The 18,804-nt window shown below is 44.4% G+C and overlaps 2 long non-coding RNA genes across 2 annotated transcripts; one reads left to right on the forward strand and one right to left on the reverse strand.

The window, feature by feature from the left end:
- Positions 1-336: 336 nt before the first annotated feature.
- On the forward strand, positions 337-4,297 carry LOC146431673 (uncharacterized). The gene is made up of 3 exons (XR_014854633.1): positions 337-423; positions 2,294-2,449; positions 3,555-4,297. It is a non-coding gene; the product is annotated as an uncharacterized LOC146431673 (long non-coding RNA).
- A 6,441-nt stretch (positions 4,298-10,738) lies between these two features.
- Positions 10,739-18,804, reverse strand: LOC146431674 (uncharacterized). Its single transcript, XR_014854727.1, has 3 exons — positions 18,580-18,804; positions 14,101-14,153; positions 10,739-11,061 (listed from the first exon to the last, which is right to left on the reverse strand). It is a non-coding gene; the product is annotated as an uncharacterized LOC146431674 (long non-coding RNA).

Genomic DNA, 18,804 nt, shown 5'->3' on the forward strand with positions numbered 1-18,804 from the left:
TTTGCAGCTCCTCGGGCCTCTGGGCTAAATTTCCCAGCCCCAAGCAAAGCTATGACCTCTTGTCTTGTCTCCACCTAAGAATCGAAGCTGGGTGGCTGCTACAGTGCATTTAATGCATGGGATGCTGCATCAGGAGAGATGATGCACTGCAGCTGTTCCAGGCATCTTTTGGGGGAACATCAGGCAGGAATCAACTGGTACATTAAGCTTGTTGTATCTGATTAAATGGCTAAAGAATCATTAGAGTTGGATTGTAGGACTCTCCATTGCATTTGGGAGCTCACTTGGAGGCACTGAGGGATTGCTTTGTTGGGTATATGTATTTTCTCTTGATGACAGAGAGAGATCCTGGTTGTCTGAAAGAGGAATTCCCAGATGAGTGAATATGAAGAAACTGTGGCCTGAGTTGGCCACAAACAGCAAGTGAGTAACAGAGCTGGGGCAAAATTTCTATTTCCTGGCTTTCACTGTTGCAGTTTAACTACCAGGTGTGATTTTTATTGTCGCTGTTAGGTAATTGGATGATGTATAAGTAGGTCATAACTTTGGCAGAGAAATAATTGGAGACCTCAAGGCCCTGATAGATGACTACTCTAGATGCTAACAAAATTAGTTAATCAACAGTGATGAAATTATATCATCATCCAGTAAGTGAAGCATGCAAACAGCACGACTGGAGCCTGTTTAACGCCTGCTGTTTACCTTGATTCATGCCAATTTATAAAATGGGCTAAGCTATTTCCATTCCAGCATCATGATCTCCATGTGGGAGAAATCTTGTCTAATGAAATGCTCTCAACTGCAAAATTATTTTTTGAGACTCTTTAATCTCCTTTCTCTGTGATAAGGAGGTACAGTTCTATGTCCATGCTGAATTCTGACCCCACTGGAGCAGAGAGGGTGGCAAAGTATACAATATGGAAATAAAATGAGTGTTAAATTCTTATTTTCTTCGGTTCCTATGTGCTTCATGGTAAGACTGGTTCTGCTCTGGGATGGATGGATGGATGGATGGATGGATGGATGGATGGGTTTGAGCCTAGAAAAGGCCAGGCAGCTCTATTTCAGCAGGTACTCTGCATTTTTCTCTTCCTAGCTGTAGTAAGATGCTTTGAATCTAATTTATAGCGGAATTCATTAGGCTAATCCTTTGTGGTTCACTGTGTGGGAAAAGATGTGGCTTTTTGCAATACATAGACAGAGATTCCTCTTACAACATTATTTTATGCATAAATGTGTTAAAAAATCCCCACAAGCCGAAAAAACCACCTCTGATATTGGGAAGCAGTAGGCTGGTACCTGAATCCAAAGTGAGCATCTTGAATGTGAGCATGAGGCTGATAATATGAGAAAAACTAAATTGTGATCCTGGGGTTTAAATTGCCTTATTCATAAGGAGGTGACAGTGTTCAGCATCTCACAGGATTTAACCCAGGAAGGGATATCTGGCATTTCTCATAATTTCTACCATGCTACTTTAAAGCCTCAACATATTTTTTTTAAATAAAAACTTTTTTTAATGGCTTTTATAAGAATAAATGTCAGGTACAGACACAGTGACGCACACAGAGGCACTTTTCCCTGAGGAGATCTGGGATCTCACGGTCTTTTTTTTTTTTTCCCTTTTCACATTTTTTCTTTTTCCTTTTATTTTTTTTCCCCCCCCTTATTCCAGCCGTGGATCTGAGGAACTAAGGCTGTTTGTCAGGCAGCGTTTTTGTCTAAATCAGAATGTGACTGGCCTGCCCAATGAAAGGCTTTCAAGTGGGCTGCCTGGGGGATCTCACAGCCAACTCACCCTCACTGCAAGAGTGAAAGAGTGGCTCTGCTGTAGCTGGCCTGGCAGGATGGATACACAGGAGTGCAGGCTTTGCAGGGAGTGAAGCCAGCTGGAGTGTCCTCTTGACTGAGCAAATCCTAAAGGGAGTCCTTATTCTGCTGGGAAGAAGTTGTGGGATTGGCTCTGCTCCCAGCCTCTGGCAAGAGGGACGTGTCGGTGGCAGGGAGGGTTTTGTCCCTAAGCACTTGTGATGTGGCTTTGCTCTGTGTCCAGGACAGAGCTGTCCTGCCCTGGAAGGAGACTAGGGGAGATACTCTTGAGGGCAGAGTGGTCCTAAAATTACTTCAATGGCAACATGAGCTCAACCAGACCCCAAGTCTGAGGAGAATGGATATAACTTCCTGTTGCTGTTCCTTCTCTCCTTTGATTGTTCTTCTCTCCCTCAGCATTTCCAGAAATCCCTCAGGCTTTGTGTCTTACTGTCCACTTGCTGCTCTTTATCTTTCCTGACAGGTGTTTGCATGGATTCTGATATGATCAAGTGCCTAGTGTCATTCCCAGTCCTGTTATTTGGCATTCTAAAGTGCTTTAAACTGCCTGCCTGGTGTGTGCAGTATTGCCTTGCCTGTATGGGTTTTTTGCATCTTCAGAAGCATTTTCCCCAAGCAGGTAATACATGCACTTTTCCCTTTAAATAAATAATAGCCCCAGGAAAAAAAGGAAAATGCTAATGCTGCTGTTCCTTTGGGTTTTTATATCCTGAAGGGCCCCTCACCAAACAAACTACAGCCAGGCTGGGCAGGAGGGTTGGACCGACTGAAATGTGATGGCTTAGCCTTTTAAATGCAAATCCATGTTTCTGGGATCCCATTGAACAGAAAGAGCTGGTGTGAAAGCACCATCTTTCATTACATGCAGTTTTTAAAAACTCTTCACTTGAAGAATAGTTTAGCTTTGGCAATTTCCTGTTCATATGACAATTAATACATTTTTCATGGTAATGGCTATTTTCCTCAAACTGGAAAAAAAGAAGTCATCATACTTCTGTTGATCAGGGATTCTACAGACTCAGTCTCGTGTATATAAATTTGCTGATTTCTCAGAGGCTTTAGCGAAGGACCACTTTCTGAAGTGAGAATTATCACTAGCATTAAAGAATCCTTGAGATGAAATTCTGCTCTCAGTAAATTCAAGGCTTGAATATAGAGAATGACAGACAGCACTTGACTTACCAGTTTCTGTCTAAATAATAATCCCATTGGGTAAAATTCACAGGCACAAAATCATTTGCACAGGGCTGCCCTGGGAGTGAGGAACCCCTGGGTGTGCAAATTGCCCCAAGGCAAGAACTGAGATCAAGGCAGGGCAGATGCTCAGGAAGTCATGAGCTACACCTTCATTCAGCTTTCTGTTTCCCTACCTCAGTCTTTCCATTTGTGATCTGGGAACAAGTAGCTCTGCACTTGTTCAAACTGTTGTGAAACTTCACGGATGAGAAGTTAAGGAGTGATTTGAGGTTCTGTCCAGTGGGGTGGCATATTATTAGGGTCAGAACTGCGCCAGATATTGAGTTCAAGCGTGGACCCTGGGGACCATTGCTTGACTCAGATGCTGTAGGTAAATTTAAATCTGTGCCACAGTTGCTACGTCTGCAGAGAATGGCTGTTTTCCTTTTAATCTGCAGTTCTTCAATGGGTTTCCAGCCTTTGCTAGCCTGTCTTTGTGAAATGAATTTTCACCATTCAAAAGCAGCAGTGTTTTATTTTTGTTTTAGCTGTGCTTGGGAATGCAGAGCAATTCAATCAAGAGGAAAATACACCATGAAAAGCTCTGAAAGCCCTGAGGTCAAGGATCTGAAGTTACCCACAATATTAATGACAAACCAGTGGCTGCACCATGGCAACGGACAGAAGAATACGTGGCGTGGAAACCATAAGTAGTTTGGGGCTTTGAAAGAGCACAAACGGGAGAAAAATGGAAATTACATCATGTTCTCTCTGTTCTGTGCTAGGACAGCCATGTACAGTCTAATCCCTAGTGCTGGTGAGTCCAAGAGTTTCAAGAGGGCCCCATAAGAGAAAGAGAAAGGACTTGGAGCTAGAATTGGACTGGTGAAAAGTTTTATTGAAAGCGGGAAAGGTTTGGATGGAAGCAAGTCAGATGAAGTTACTTGAAAAAAAAGGATGCTGATGCTATGGGTTCTCCATTCTTGGGTTCTCCTCTGGGATTCCCTTCTTTCTGGGGTCCAAGTGAGTCACTGAAAAACCCAAACATTGTTTGTGGAGTTGATTAGAAATATGAACCTCAGCTCCTTTGCCAGAGCTGGGAATTAGTGGCAATAGGTTTTGCTGTTGACTTCAGAGGGTGTTGTTTCCTGATTAAGAACTGAAGGGATTGTCTCCAGAAACCCCTCTAGATAGAATAGCTTGTTATTATTTATTTTTACTAAAAGATTATGTTTCTGTGACCATCCCTGCTGGCTTGTGGTACATGAAATAATAAAGATGTGAAGATGTGGAGGGCTTAACTGTCCAGCTCTGGTGCCTCATGGCAGTGCTATCGAGCAGGGATGGGGGAATGGGATGGGAGAGAGAATTGGAAAAGTGAGAAAACTCATGAGCTGAAATGAAGGTGGTTTAAAGAGTAACCCAAAAGCTGTGCACAGAAGCAAAGCAAAACAGGGCATTTGTTCACCACTTCCTGTGGGCAGCCAGGTGTTCAGCCATGCCCAGGACAGCAGGGCTCCATCATGGGTGTGATGTCTCTGGGGAGGACAAGTACCGTCACTCCAAATGTCCTTCCTTCCTCTTTCTTCCACGAGATTTGTACATTGAGCACGATGCCATGTGGTGTGGGATATCCCTTGGGTCATCTGGGGTCAGCTGTCCCAAATTCCTGTGTACCCCCAGCTGACTTTGCTGGTGGAGTGGGGTGAGAGACAGGAAAGGACTTCACTTGTGTGCAAATGTTGCTCAGCATTAATTAAAACATCCCTGTATTATCCACACAGTTTTCAACACAAATACAAAACACAGCCCCATACCAGCTGCTGTGAAGAAAATTAACCCTATCCCAGCCAAAACCAGGGCACAGTGGTAGAGCTGAGCTCCAGAAACCTGTGAGGATCCCCATTGCCATACCTGGCTACCCCAGTCTCAAGTAAGTGTGGGTTTTGCTGAAGTGCAGTGTGTGCTGAAGCTCTGCCCAACCCTCAGGTGGCTCATGTTAACATCATGGCTTGGAATCAATGCTGGCAGCTGCAGCTCTGCATCTTATTTTGCACAAATGCCATTTTTGACTCTCTTCTTCAGCTGTATGAGCACTTCATGCATAGAACCATCCACAGAGCTTTCTATACATGTGGGATTTTTCTTTTTTTATGTCGAGCTCCTACTTTTCAGAACACCAGCAGTATAGATGGTGGCTCAAAACCAGGTCATGGTAAACTGCATCACTGAACAGCCCACAGTTCTAGAACATCTGTTGCTGCAGCATTTGTTGTGTACACTTTCAATCAGATGACCTAATTCTCTTTGTGTGAACAGAGAGTGCACTTGGGTAGGGATAGGGCTGAGATTTGAGGAGAATCCTGTGCAGGAATCTGTCCATTCAGTTGCAACAACTGAATGAGAAGACATACAAATAAGGCAGCATGACATCATGGAAGAACATTAAAGATCATTGAGGCAGTGGGCAAGGGAAGAAAAACCATATAAAATCAGAAAAAGAAGATTTTAAAATAAAAACCAAACTTCTCTGGATAAAGGCAAGAACTGGAGAAGCAGTGAGCTCGTTGCAGTGAATGCTGCAAAGGATCACTTAGTGCCTAAAATACACTCATAAGACCCTTTTAATGGTATGAATGGCAGTAGCTCAGGAGGTGTTAAATTTGAGACAGGAGGGCTGTGAAGCTTCTGTGCACTCTGGTGAACAGTTTCCTTTGAAGCACTCTGATACTTGGGAAAAGCTGGGATTAAATGACAGAAGGGGACAGAAAGTTCTGCTGCTGGGACATGGGGTTGAGAAATGTGACTGTGTTTTCTTCAGTTGGTTGGCATTTCTTGAGTACCCTTTAATTTCTTGTTCCATTGTTCAGTGTCCATCCAGCTGACCTTGAGTGCTTTACTTCTGAACATGAGTTGCTTCTTTCCATACTGTCTCATGCTTGTGGTGCTGTAGCCCCATAATAAAGAGAAATGAGCTGAAACTACCTAGTCATAAGTACTCTTTTTTCCTGAGGGCATTCTACTTCCCAAAATAATCCTAATTATGCCAATTAACCTCTTTTTTTACTGCCTTCTTTGCACGGATCGTTTTCTCCTCACTCTTGTTTAAATGCCTCACATGGTTGTGAATAGATAGGAATCGTGATGAATAGGGAATGGAGGAATGATGGTGAAAAGTGTGCTGTGCAGTCAGGGTGACCCAGACTTCAGTTTCTGTGGCACTGTTTTGCTGTGTCTCCAGGGCAGAGCCATGCTCTGGATTCCTGCTCCCTCTCCATGACTGGCTCGCAGCAGAGTGTGGTCCATGGAAGATCTGCAGGAATTTGGCATCTGCCTTCGAGAGAATGAGCAGGACAAGACTGATGGCCAGTTTTGGGGCAGAACAGAAATGTTGTCTGTGCTGTCTATTGGTGGAGGAACCCGTGTGGGTTTTGGACTTTGGTTGCTTCCAAAAATTTTTAACAAAGGGATCTTCTAGGGTGGAGAAAGGTAGAAATAGCGGGTGCCCCTTCTTAAGTGACTATCTAAAAAATTGTAACAGGTAAAGTGGGGAGAAGTTTTTGTAAAATCCTTGTTCTCTTTTGCTCTTGCTTTCTCTGAGGTCTGTTTTGCTGGTCAAACCAGATATTGAAAACTCCGAGCTACTCTCTCCTCAAAAATGGCCCAGATGTTTCACTTGGACTAAGAACTACAAATCTGCCTCTCTCTGGCTGTTTGGCTCCACTCATTAATACCTTGCTCTGTCTCAAGATGGTTGTGTGGCTATGGAGCCACAGCTGCCTCGAGTACCACTCCTCATGCACTATGTCACACAGCCAGCACTGGGGGGCTCTGGGGTCTTCTCTGTGACTTCAGATCTCTCTGGAAGTCAGCCAGGAGGGGCTAAGCCTGCAATCACTGCATGTTCAACCCAGTGCCAACCACACGAGAGCAGTGAGACCCCAGTGCAGCTGCTGTCCTTGCCTCTGTGAGACATTCCCAGCCTTGCAGAATGTGTCTTGTGGGTTTTGGCTGTGCAAAACTCTCAGTATGCAAAGGAGGGTTGGCCACTGCTCCTCCAGCTGTTCCCAAAGTGTTCTGTGTCAGTGGTAACCCCGTGTGTAATATCAGAAACAGCAGCCACAGATGGAAAATCACCAAAGTGCAAGTCGTGCTGACATGCTCAATGCCTGACATCAGATTCCTCGGAAAGGATCCTGAGGAATCTGGGAACTGTGGCACATGATGGATTATTTCTGGTTTGGCCTGTCTCCCCTGCGCAGCTTATTTCTGTCACTCTCTGCTCCTCTTGACAGCTGGAGGGTTGTGGAAATGCAGTTCGTCTCTCGCTGCCTTTACTATTCCAGCTCTGCTAACAGGCTGGCGTAAGCCTGAGTGTGACACACAGGAATGGTGATCATATGTCCTGAGGTGACAAAGTCCTGGAGTACAGTCTGCTCTGTTCTTTCCAGCAAGGATGCAAAAAATAATCGTGCCTGTTTGCTGGGAGCAAATGCTGTGATAAAACCCCAGCCGTTGTGTCCTTTCACAGTTTGTAAGCAATTAGGCACCAAGAAAAACAGCTTACATGGGTTACAGAGGAAAGGCAGATTTAAAGTCCATTGCTACCTCCTCATCCCTGCCAATAACAGCTTCAAGCTGCTCCCAGGCTTTTCTAGCTCATCAGGGATGTTGTTCTGAGCTCTTCCATCCCAGCTCTTGCCCTGACCTTGTTGCTGCAGTCAGATGGCAGCAGTCTGTGCAGGCAGCACTGGGCATGGTTTGCAATTTGTGGAGCACTCTGTCCCCTGCCTGCCAAGCCTCTGCCAGGCTCTCAGCACTGTGCAAGCATGGGGTGAGACACAGGGAGAGATGTTCTGTGTGAGCACAAGCTTAGGGCCCAGCCTGACAAAGGAGAAACACTCCCAGCTCCTCAGTACTGCCACTGGGGTTGAGGATCTTCAGTACCTGGTGCACAGAGAGGCTTGCTCAGATATAATAACAATGGTTTTTATTCCAGGCTTGAGTGATCCTACTTTAGTGTGGGAGGGATGGCTTAGGCAGCTTCTTTTGTTTCAGCCTGTTTCCTAAAGGCTCAAAGAATAACACTACAACTCTGTGAAGTTCTTGATAGTTCAGCTTTCACTCTCTTAGAATGTGTAACAGGAGGAAATAAGCCTTACCCTGAAGCATAGATTCAAAAAAGTTAGAGCCCAAGCAACGTTGCTGGATGATCCCAAATCTGTAGTGGGTCTAAATCCAGGGCTGAACTCAAGTGTGTAGTGGCATCTTCACTTGGGATCCAAGTTTCCTTTTAGAGCCATAAGTTTATATAACCTCAGTATGGTGGTGGATGGACTCATAAAAGGTTACTGAGTAGCTATTTTGTATAGTTAATGCTCCCTTCCAATAACACTGAATTTTCATTTCGCTCTGCCTAGAAATTCATCCCACAGCCTAAGGGCTCTGTGAAGGGATCAACCTCTCTTTGAGCTCATTCTCTACAGGGTGGTGCCTTTCTAGCAGAGATCACAGTAGAATAATGGCACTTGTAGGAAGGGAGATCCCACCCTGAGGATTGTTTGAATCCCATTCACACAGATAGAAGGAGAGGAGCTCACTGCAGACACCAATATTTTCTGGGCCCTGGGGCCAAATTTGTTCTGTCAGCAAATCCTCTCTCGTAGCACATGACACCTTCTAGGTATGCAAAGGGGACAAGATGAGCCAGTGGCTCCTGCAGGAGTTCCAAAAAAAGAGTGAAACCCCTGTGCTGCTTGTTCCCAGCCTTCCCAGTGTCTGCAGAGGGGAAATCTAGTGCCATTTCCCTGCCATCTTGCTCCCCATGAGTACCTGGCAAAGAATGCCTGATGCAAAAAATAAACCATGGCAAATGCTGTCTGTTTCCATTACTGTATGGGGAATGACTGGCTTATGTAACGTGCAGCGTGAAACCACTGCAGGGATCAAATATAAATATTGCCCAATTGTGGAATGTACTGGTGGCATAGCTGATATTTTTGTGGCTGATGAAAAATCAAAGCTCATTATCACTCCTGAGGTTTGCCCTCTCTGTGCCTGTTGGTGTGTGGGTTTGTCTGTTTCTGTGTATTAAAGGCTCTGGGTCGAATCCTGATAATTCTGAGTCTATTTTTATTTTGTCGCTACTCAGGCAAAACTTTCATTGACACTAATTGGAAAGCTGCCTAAGTAAAGGGTGCTGAGGGAATTGAGAAGCTGGCTGTAACTTGGCTTGATTTCAGATTCTGAAAATCCCTTTCTTGAGATTTACTTCATATAACATGTACTTGTTAATGCAAGTTTTAAGCTGGTGCAAGTTTATACTGCACCACTGGAGCCATACATTGATTTTTTGCAGCTGGGATCTCTTTTGCTCTGCATTTAGGGTATAGATGTCCTGTGTGTCTGTGGATCTGCACTTTGTAGGACTTTTCCCATGGAAGGGGTGAGGTTCTGTGTTTGAAGTCATCCGCATGGCAGTGGAGCAGTGCTGACTTTCCCTGGCTGTAGTTCTATCATGCAGAATATTTATCTTTTTCGGTTTTTTTGTTTTCCCCCTTTCATCACTGGAGGCAATTAGAGTTTGGTGGAAGGGATTCAAACAAGTTCCTTTCAATCTCGAAGCTTTTCCTGCTCTTTTCCTTCCAACCTGCTGCTTCCAAGCCTGTTCTCTGAACTGCTGCCACTATCTCACACAACGGTGGCAGTTTGTCTTTTGGCATGGAAGACCCTATGTGAAAGATACCTGGGGAAGAGCTGGCTTGTGGAGTGAAATGCAAATCCAGTAGATGAAACATGAAATGCATATCCAGCAGATGAAACAATCCTCTGGCAGTGAGCTGAAAATTTCTGCCAGGTGGGAGCTCTGAACGAGGGGCGGTCAGAAAGATGAATTTCCTTTAATCATTAGCCTGTTTTTTTTATTTTGGATTAGCTCAAATTGTGTACTTGCTTCTCAGGAAGAATTTGGGTTGAGGAAAAACAGACAAGTCCATTCTGGACAGATGGTGCTGCAAAAAATGGTGGCAGAGAGGTGTCAGGAAAGCAAAGGGAGGAGTGGGTATGAAAGGAGGATGGAGAGAGGGAGTATGTCTGATACAGGCTGGAGCAAGTCTGTGGGGAATGATGTAAACCAGCCCCTGAATTGAGCCAGGGAGCTCGTGGTTCGTGAAAATCATGTCAGCAAGAAGCAACTTGTGTGAGTGCACAGGGGATTTCCTTTTCCTTCAGTGGCACTAATGCGAGTCGTCAAGTTGAAGCTACTTACTGGGCACAGCCACAGGCTTTGTTCTTGTGTTTTCACATTCTGAGCTTCCCTTTTTTGGTGCTACCACTCAAACTAGTTCCCAAACTCCCCTGGGCCATGGGAATTGGGGAAAAATCCACCCAGTCCCTATTTTACTGCCCTATGATCCAGCCTGTGTTTTAACCAATTTAGTTATTTTCTCACTATTCCTAGAGAGTGTGGGTGAGACCATGCTTTGGGCCACAGTGCTGGTCATGGAAAATAAGCATGGAAAATATTCTGATTAATGTTATGTTTTGCTATTAGAGAACCAGTTGTGGAAGAGTTGCCAAGGGCTTAATGCTGCCCCTGCAGAGAAGAGATTCCCAAATTGTACTGTGACATTTCCTGGTACCCACAGCCCTCTCTGCTGGTGTCAGACCTGTGAATATCTCCAGAAAAGGAGTAAGTCCAGCCTGTGATCCCACATGTACAGAAAGGTGACATCCTGCCAGAGCACCCTTTGAGAAGAGGTGGTGAACAGATCAGGAAATAAACAGGTTGGTTACTTTCACGGGCACATGAAGCTCTCTGGAGACAGCAGAACGAGGATCTCTCTTCTGAGAGATGCTTTTACTTAAGTGATATCCATAGAACAAGAAATTTCTTTGTCAATCAACTTTACCAGCAGACTTCAGGTTTCTTACCTTTTGTTATAACATATTTTCCCAGCTATTGGCCCAGACAGCTGATTCATCTGCAAAAACGTCAATTAGGCTTCAAAACAGTCCTGGACTTCTGGAGAAACCATGCTGCCTTTCCTGGGATATCTGTAGAAACAATAAAATGCAACAATCCCTTGTATTACAAGCCTTTTTCATGAGGTTGCTGACTGACTATTTGGAAGACCAAAAGGACTGTGTAATTAGGATAATTTTGCATATGAAGGCTCTCATGTTTCTCATCTTCATTCATTACTGTACCTAATATGTAATTACAGTCAGCTATTAACCATTAGCAGTTAATTCCCTGTTACTGATGAAGATGGAATTGAGTTGCCATTTCCAAGTGTCTTATTTCATGCTTCTTAGTGTCTGAGCCTCCAGAGGAGCATCTCTGAAATATCTCTGTAGAGCAGGCAAAGCAGGACTTTCCTAGACTTGGGCTGGAGTTGTGTTGCAATCTGAACAGTCATTCAGGATTTTTGTTCAGTTTTTCATTTCACAACATTTGAAAATATTTTAGAGCCCTCCAGAAGGCTTCCAGGATTAAATGAGCTCCCCAGGCAGGTGGTTTTCCTGGTGCGGGGATGGTCAGCATGACTTTCTGTGTTTGACTCCAGCTTCAAATCCAGATTTTCTTGTCCCTAAGAAAATATAGGGGAAGATGTACTTTCCATGTGGAGCAATGACTGGATTGATCACTCCCAAGGAATGACTTTGCTTTCTTAAATTACCCTCTTAAAAGGGCATCCAGATACAATGCCAGGGAGAATTTTGCTGACTGGAGCTAGAGGAAGAGACTCGATAAATATGCATATATCCCTGATAAACTTCACACATTCAGGTGTAAGGAGCCCCACAGAGCTTCAGCATCCAGTGAGGCTGAGTGCCTGTGAGCTCCTTTTCCTTGGGCTTTACCAATAGAACCCATGACTGTGCCCACAGAGAGTTAAATAGGGTATATTTGACATGACTTATTATAAACCTGAGGCACAGACCTCAATGGGTACAGCAGCTTCCTCCAGGTCTGGTGTTCAGACAGAACAAGCCCACAGTGCTGCAAGGTCACAGCTCTTCAGCAAGGTACATTAACTACAAAGTGACACTGGAGCTCAATAAATCCACTTCATCCAGGACTGAAAAAAACCATCAGTTGCCTTTGGATAATGAGGTGTACTTGAAAATAGGCCTGTGACAGCCTCTCCACTGTTTCATGGTGTTCCTGCTGTAATTTTCTGTTCCTTCCATTATCCAAGACATGATGGACCCCTTGCTTTGTTATGAAAAGAGCTAGTGGCTCAATGGAGAGCAGATCAGAGAACTAAATGAAATTTTTAATAGATTAATAGATGTTAGGGTCAGAAGGAGCCATTATGACCAAATCCTCTGACCTCCATGACACAGGCCAAGCAATCACATCCAAAAATCCCTGGAGAAAATCTATTTATACAGGAGCAGTGAAGATATATTTTAGAAGGGTTGTAATTGAAATTACCACAAGTGATGGAAAGTGTCTCTGATTGTGGTAATTGCCATGAAGCCATGACACCCCTCTGCCCCCAGCCAAAGTACTGAGGGTTCAACCACAACATGATCATTTAACACTGCACCCTTCCAGGAGGAGAAGCTCAAAGTTTCAGAAAGGAAATGTCTCTGGATTGACTGTAGCTCAAGAAATCAATGCAAACTGCCTATGGAATGGAAGGAAAGGAGATGGATTAAGCCAGATTTTGCTGAGAATCAGGAGACTATTTCAAGTTATCTAAACAAGGCTCTGATATAAGTAGAAGAGCCTGTTGGTCTGAACTGAAGGCAGTGCAAGGAGTACTGAGAGGTTTTTCCAGCCCTCAGTGTGTATGTGATCCACAGGAGTGCACTGAACGGTAAACACAGCACAGCTCTCTGCACTGAGAAAAGGTCCTAAGGGTGTTTTTCCCTGGAATGAGCTTGATCCTTTTTTAAACAGATATGTGACATGTTTAAAAGCAAAGAAAGGACTGGATGTCAAATGCTTTAGAGCCTGACCCTGACAGGGAATATGTTCCTGCAAAATACTGGGTGACCTCGAGTCACTGGTGAGTGTGAAAGCCAAAGCTCTTTAGCACGTAGCAAGATCAGCTCCTTACTAAGAGTAGTGTGATGTGTGTCGAGCAAACTTCCCCTTCCTGAGCCAAGAAGAAAAGGAAGCATCTTCTCCAGGCATCTCTTGCACTCGGAGACACTCATGCTGTATTTCTTTATGCACCTACTTTGATCCCTTGCACAAGAAGTTTCCGACTTAAAAAACCTGAGCTCTGTTCCCAGTCTGGTTGCTTTGCAAAATGCTCCTTCCTTTCAGGCTGCTCAGAAGAGTGGCTTTTCTGATCACTCATTCCCTGGGATCGTGCCAGCCCTTTGAAGGGTTCACGTTCAATTACTCCTCTGTGCCACTTTCTGGTCACCAAGGAAATGCCTCCAACAACCAAGGAGGCAGTGCAGCTGATGAGGATGTTTCCAGCCAAGTCCCTTGGCAGGAGGGTAAAAAGACACACAGGAATTTCTCAGAAAGCCACACGCAAAGTAAGATGTGATCACTTTGGGAATTTCCATTCACACCTCCCCTCCAGCTTGCCTCTAGATCATAACAACACCCTTTAAAAATCTTTTCATCACCACTGCTACTGTGATTTGGGGAATCTAGCAATAATGGAATCTCTAGGGAAAAAAAAAAAAATCTAAATATACCTATCAACCCCACTGGCTATTTTTGTATGTAGGTTGCAAAGATATTTTATGAAAAATTTATGGTGTTCATATTGTGCCATTGATTAGCTAGGCACTGACTGAACCATCCACCCCACCCTTTGAGGATGAAGTGCTGGATATTTTGTCATTATCATAATTCTGGCTTTCAGCTCCATGGCAAAAGCCCAGCACTAGAACTCCAGCTCCAGCTACCCCAGATATGGGGGTGGTATGAGGCTGACCCACAACCGAGTTCCAAGTTTAGCAAATCTTTATCATGGCAGAAAACCCCAGGTGTGACCATCTTGGGGTCAGCCTCTGGCCTTGCTTGAATCAGTAGGGTTTTGCCAGTGGCTAGATTTGGAAACAGGAGTCCTGGCTTGTAAAGTTTAAGCTAGGATTGTATTTACTACTTGATCTTACCTTGAACTGAGACAGGAGAAAATGTTCTTCAGTTTGTAGTCTATCCTAAGGACCTAGGTAGAAGCAGCTAATAAAACTAGATTTTTTGAGTTTCTTGTTCTCAGCCATTGGGGAAAATGTTATGATTTTGTGCCCCAACCTCCACTCCTGTGGGATACACATCCCCAGTATTAGATGTTCTCACTGAAAGTGGTTTAGCAGGTTAGCCCATAATTTCTGGAAACCTGTCATTAATTTTATGCCCTGGAGGACACTTATCCCTTTAGCCATTAATGTCCCTCTGAGAGCAGGCTTTCACTCTTTTGGGAAATGAATGAGATGAGGGTGGAAGTCCTTAAAAAGGGAATGTGTTTTGAGGACCTCTGCCAGAACCAGTGCTGTCTACAGCTGGTTGTAGACAATCTAATCTGGCAGTGTTGTCCTGCCCAGGGACAGGTCAGCTTTCTCTGAAGAAAAGCCTTGTGTTAAGGTGATGATTTTCATGTCAATACACAGAGGTTGGGGGTGGAATGAAAAAGGAGCTGCTTCTTGCAGTCACCTCTGTTCCTTTTGCCCTTGCACTGTGGCCAGACTTGAGCGACTGTCAGCCACACACACTGCCAAACACACTCTGAGTGGCTGTGCTGGGGAGTGTGGGGAGCCAGAGCCAGCCCTGCACCAGCTGTGGAGCAGCTGCTGCCCTGGGGCACTGTGTGCCTGCCTGTGACACTGACACTGCTCGATGTGTGCCTGCCTGTGACACTGACACTGCTCGATGTGTGACACTGACACTGCTCGATGTGTGCCTGCCTGTGACACTGACACTGCTCGATGTGTGACACTGCTGGCTGTGACCGCAGCGCTGGGCTCTGACATCCAGCACTGAACCCCTCAGTCTGTCCCTTTCCAACTCTTCACCCCATTTCCTAAGGCTGTAATCTTCTGATGAATTTTGAGCTTGGGGATTAATTTCTTTGGGCATAGGTAAAGGAGATGTAACACACTGAGAAATGAACATGTTAGGAAAGTGTCTGTACTGCTTGTGGAGAGGATGGACTGTCAGCAGACAGAGGTAGACAGGGAACTTTCTGCTGCCTGGGACAGGGCAGAACATTGGGCAGATACTGGAAAACAAAACAGCTGTGGGGCAAGGAAGAGAAAGTGATCTATAGTTTGCTCTGGCAAACTCTACCAAGCCATATCAGTATGTCTCATCATGAGCTTTACTTTTTCCTTGCTCTAAAAGGATCACATTATGAACATCAGGCAAGGAATGCTTAACACTCATATTTCAGTGTCTCCTTGCACAGAACCCATTGCCATGTGCAAAAGACACAGTGAGTTGAGGCACTTAGAGTGTGAACTTTGAGGACTGAGGTTCTCACAGCGTTCCTGTGAATGCAAACATCCCTGCATAGCTGCAGGGCTGAGATAAGCAGTTCTGCCAAGAGAGTAGTTAACCAGATGAGAAGAAATCCACCTCAGTCCACAGGCAGGAACCCTGAAGCCACTTGGATCTTGTGTTCACTGCAGTCTGACATAAAAGCCTTCCTCGTTGTCCTTGTTTAACCAAACCCAGCACTTCCATGTACAAGCAGAGAGGTGGGCAGTGTTACTAGGCTTTGTTTAGTGCTGAAGATTTCTTCCAAGACTCATGTTGTCTGTTTACTTTAAAATTCAGTGTTTAAAGGAGCTTCCTTCTGTAGCCAGCAGAGAACAATGAGCACTTTTACTGGTTCCCATCTGAAGAGATGTGTTTAAGATGGATTTGATGATTTGCTCCCTGGCTCTCTAGCCTTCCTAATGTTTAATGGGTATGATCCAGCCTGTTTCAATTTTGACATATGCAGTTAGGGACTTTAGGCATTACTCATCTGGGTTAACAGTGCTCACAGCTTACATTTCCCCCCTTATCTGTGAAAAGCAAAGATTTATGTAGCTCAGTTGATGTGCAGTAGCTCAGTAAACCAGAGCAACTCAGTTGAGTGTCTGAGAATGAGAAATGCAGTTAACTGCAATTTATAAAATACCCAAGGATGTATCTCTAGCTGCTTATACATAATTACATTCAGAAAGTGGGTAGTCGATGTTTATCATAGCTAATTAACAAATTGTGGAGTGGGAAGGCAACTCTAAAGGCCTTCTCATGCCTCCTCTGCTGTAGCTACCTGTGTGTAGATGTTTATGCCTCTAAAGATCTCCATTATGGGAGGCATGCTGGCCTAATGCTTCATTATCTCTGTAGTCTGAAAGCTCTTCCTAAGATGAAGTCCCATTTACCATGCCTTTCTGGATGTTTGTGAGCATTTCAGCATAGGTAATTAAACTAATGTATTAATGAACAACAAAATAAAGCAAAAAATCCCAAAGGATGCTTAAGTGGGAAAGAGAGGAGAAGGGAGGCTGCAGTACATCTTCAGACATAACTAGATTCTGACAGAGAAAAGATAGCGACTGTCTACAGTGTTAAATAAATGTTTTAGGAAGTACTCTGTGGAAGCAAGGTTGGAACATTTACCTTTTTTTAAGTCACTTTGCTTGGAAAAACTGCTAGTGACTTTGAGGGCTCTTCCAGTTCAAGTTAATGAAGTAGATTTGATTATATAGCAATTTGAAATGTAAAGAGAGCTTTGGCAAGATCTCATTTGCACCTGTGCAAGGTTCCCTCTGGTACTTGTGCCCTGGTAGCTGTTCAGTTATAGTCTATATTATAGTGTTACAGGTGGGAAGGAAGTTGTTTTAAGCTCATTCCCAGCCAGAGTTTTCTGGAACGGTGCAAATTCTTCAAAAGCTCATTAAATTATTGCCTTCATCCTGGAGTGCACACTGCAAAACATTTACCCCTGGTCTGAATGTCCCCATCCCCTCAGGCTTGTCATTGCAGGGCAGGTCACAGGGTGTAATGTACTACTGACAGCACTGCCTGGGGCTCCACACAAATATGGAAAGCTCAGGCCTCACATACCTATTATGGCTCCCATTACTCCAAACCACTTTGCTGCCAGGTCAGAGCTTCCAGGCAGGGCAGGGCAGTGTCCATTCACCAGGCTCTGTCTCTTGTGGCTCAGGGGAACACTAGGCACATGGTGCTCAGCAGGTTGGTTCTACTCAGCAGCTGGGCTCTCTACACAGAGAAACCTGTTTGTCTGTCATTTCAAGGACTCTGGTTTTTTGCTTAGCACACAGATACATAAATAGATCTCGTCTTAAGATATCAAAGCTGATTTGGGTCCTATTTGTGGCAGAAGCTAACTGCTAATGGAATAAAAATCCATAAATACTGTCGGCAGATCTTTTCACCCAAGTGTTTAAGAAAGCTTTACCACAAACTGTGCTCAGTTGTTAACTGTAATTATCCTGGTAGCATACATGAGAAGATTGACACACAGGAGACTAAAATGCTGCTCAAACTAGCTGCATGTGCAAATGTCAGCTTTGCCTCCTCCAAACTTGCTTTTTTCAACAGCTGGGCTGTGCTGTGCTGCCTCTGAAGTGCCCAGCACTGCCAATCTCCTTCAGACTCATATTGAAGCTTTTGGTAAACAGATTGAAGAGCTACTTAGCATATATCATGTGCTATAGCTGCTCATTGTTTCTGAACCAGAAGGGCTCTGATATAAACCTCTCACTGCTGATACAGGCAAGCTGTGGTTCTCCCTGCAGCCAGGGGGGTTTGAGGGTTGAGAAATATTGTAGGTACTGGTTCTTGAAATGCTAAGGCATGTGGTGGTTACTCTCAGCATGCTGGTGTGAGACTTGGAGGCAGCATGTGGGTTGCACACCCATGCACTTCTTGCATTCAGGAACTGAGATTTTCCCCACACCAAATGAGTGGTGGCATGCAAGCAAGAACATGCAGTCTTTCCCCTTTGTCCAGGCTGCAAATGAAAGGAAAAAACAAGATTTCCTAGATTTATATTTGTCTCTGGCACTGTAATATTACATATATACACACTTGCATTTAATCAATTTCTAAGCTGCTTTGACAGAGTATCTGGGTTTGCCATGTCAGGATGGGATCTCTCTGCATGGTGGGGTATATGAATACTCCAAATTAGAATTTGAGCCTGGAAAGATATTCCTCATTATTAGGGAGAAGGGACTGGAGAAGAAGAGGTTAGAGAATTATGAAAAGTGATACAATCTAGGGGTCACAGAGTTTTTTTCTGCTTAGTCTTCTGTAGCTATGTCTGTAGCTTTGAGTGAGTTAATTAGAGCTCCTTGTGTCTCAGTTTCCTTAATACACCACAAGAGAAATGCAGCTTAAATTGGAAAGGGAGATCTATATGTATTTTTTAGCCAAGTATCCCTAAAGTCTCTCACAAATAGAAAGTCAGTTTCAAAACAAGCTCAGCTGGTCTGGGTAGAAGGAAACACACAGAAATAGTGTCTCCTGCTCCTGGAATGTACCCATGTCTGGGACTGAATGTTACAGCAGTGCTTTTTTCACAGCCTGGCACAGCAGCTCACAGCAGGGTAGAGAGATCATGCACTGCATACCTTTGAAGAAGAAATGGTGATGCAAATTTGAAGAATGCAATCCACCCAGGCTGGAACTCGGAGATCATCTATGCAAGCAACTTCTTTCCTCCAGTTTGCACCCATACTTGACAGCCTTTCTCTCACAGTCTTTTGCCTTTGTGCTAAGGTGGCAGGAGAGTGATTGCAGAGCTGCTGTGTGGTGTTGGCAGGGCAGCTGCAGAAGCAGTGAGAGTGCAGTGGCTG

This window comes from Lichenostomus cassidix, chromosome 12 (assembly GCF_008360975.1).
Source record: "Lichenostomus cassidix isolate B80296 chromosome 12, HeHo_3.0, whole genome shotgun sequence".
Taxonomy (NCBI): Eukaryota; Metazoa; Chordata; class Aves; order Passeriformes; family Meliphagidae; genus Lichenostomus; species Lichenostomus cassidix.